The sequence below is a fragment of the Panthera tigris genome, chromosome X, assembly GCF_018350195.1.
Source record: "Panthera tigris isolate Pti1 chromosome X, P.tigris_Pti1_mat1.1, whole genome shotgun sequence".
Classification (NCBI taxonomy): Eukaryota; Metazoa; Chordata; class Mammalia; order Carnivora; family Felidae; genus Panthera; species Panthera tigris.
In genome coordinates this window covers 10,125,656-10,127,432 of record NC_056677.1, presented here as the reverse complement: position 1 = coordinate 10,127,432, position 1,777 = coordinate 10,125,656, and the positions used below count along the sequence as shown (strand labels likewise).

The window sequence follows — 1,777 nt, the reverse complement described above, 5'->3', positions numbered from 1 at the left end:
TTGTTTACTGAGACATAAATGCCACAAGAGGAGGGACTTATTTTTTGTGCCATTATTCGTCTTTTATTTTTTTTTAATCCTCAAATCCTTACAGTGTTCCCCAGTGATCGGATCAAATAATTGAAAAAAAGAAAAAAGATGGTGATTTGTTTATCAGTTCGATCTCCCTGTGGTAATCTGCTCCTAGCTAACCGTACTGACCTAGACACAACCCTGCCTAGCTTCTGGCCTACAGCAAGGCCAGGGTCACTGGGATTTCAGATCGGCTTGGCTAAAAGGGGACTCGGGTAGAGAGAGTTACACTGCAGTCAAGTCAAGGGAGAGAACTCGCCAGGAAATCTTATCAAGAGATTCAGCTTCAATAAGTCTGCACTAAAGGGATAAATCCTCTAAGTGAGAGCTAGAATCCACAGGGCTCGGCCCTCCAGTTCTACTGAGTTAGGTATGGTCACCATCTCATCATTACTCAGTTTAAAGTCAAAAGCCTTGATGTCCTCAACAATGCATGCCACTGTCGCAGACTTGGGGATTCCAACCCTCTTCCCCTGGATGGGGAACTGAATCAGACCCTGGGCTGTGGGTTTTTTGGGCTCTGCATCAATCACCTTAATCTTGGGACCCTCCAGAAGCAAAAAGTCCTCGGACTTGGCCCAGAGTCCTTCAGGAGAGCCCAGAAGGCTGTCAGTTGTAACGGGGATGCCCTTGGAATGGCAGTATTAGATCCATTTTTTCTCGTGTGGGGTATTTGCTTCTATTTCAGTCCAGGTTTGTTCAAGAGCCTTTCGATCTGGAAGTGGTGGAAGACTGCAAAGGCTCTCACCAGCCCCTCATCTACCAGCTCCTCCACGGCCCCCCAGGCTCCCAAGAACGTTAATTTACTGGTGAGGCCACCGCCTCATTGTCTTTGGAGAAAAAGTCCTTCCCAGGCTGCAATCCTGGTGACCAGTGAATCAAACAGACGTCCAAACAGTTCTGCGTCAGATCCTTCGAAGTCTTCTGACGGGCCTCTTTTGCTAGGATTCTCTCAAAGAAGGTGGGTCCTCACTTGCCAGGGATGACGAGTTCCTCTTGCTTGACAACCTTCTCTTGGATGGCTTCTCCCACCCACCTCATTCTTCCTCTTGATAGACACGGATAGGCTATCCTCACCTAGACTGTGCCTACATCAGCGGCCACCTTCACCGGCTCCTTGACTTTGCCTAGGGGAGACTTCCAGGTGCGCAGACCCACAAGAGACACCTTAGCTTTGGTACTGAGCTCCACGAAGGTGGCCGTGGTCAGGGATGAGACATTTCTGAGCAAGCAGGTAGATGTCCTGTGCCACGATTGAGGGCCCTGGCCCTCAAGCAGGGACTTCATCCGGGGTGCTCCCTTTTGTATTCCCAACACTTAACACAGGGCCCGGCATGTTACCAATGTTCCCTAAGCACTATCGAATGAGTCTTTTTCAAAATTCATTAATTCCTTTCTCTCCTTACGGACTCAGCGACTGTTCCTGTATACAACGGGACCTAGACTCTAAGTCAAGGGCAGAGTTACTCAAGGGCCAGGAACCGCTAGTTACTAGCCCAAACCAGGATAAGAAGCTTGGACTAGAAAGCAAATCTGACGTGTTTCTCAGCAGTGCTCAGGGGGCATGACTTCCTTTTTCACAGCAACTTTCTTGATGAAGTAAATGGCTTCCCTTCTGGCACAAGCTCCTTTCCTTGACAGACAGAACAGCGTCAAGTGGCAACTGTGGGTAGGTTGCATCGTTAACCAGGGAATTCCAATCCCG

The 1,777-nt window shown here is 49.0% G+C and overlaps 1 pseudogene; it reads right to left on the bottom strand.

Annotated features, from left to right (window-relative positions):
• Positions 1-389: 389 nt before the first annotated feature.
• On the bottom strand, positions 390-1,359 carry LOC102967717 (annotated as a pseudogene).
• Between the last annotated feature and the right edge of the window lie 418 nt (positions 1,360-1,777).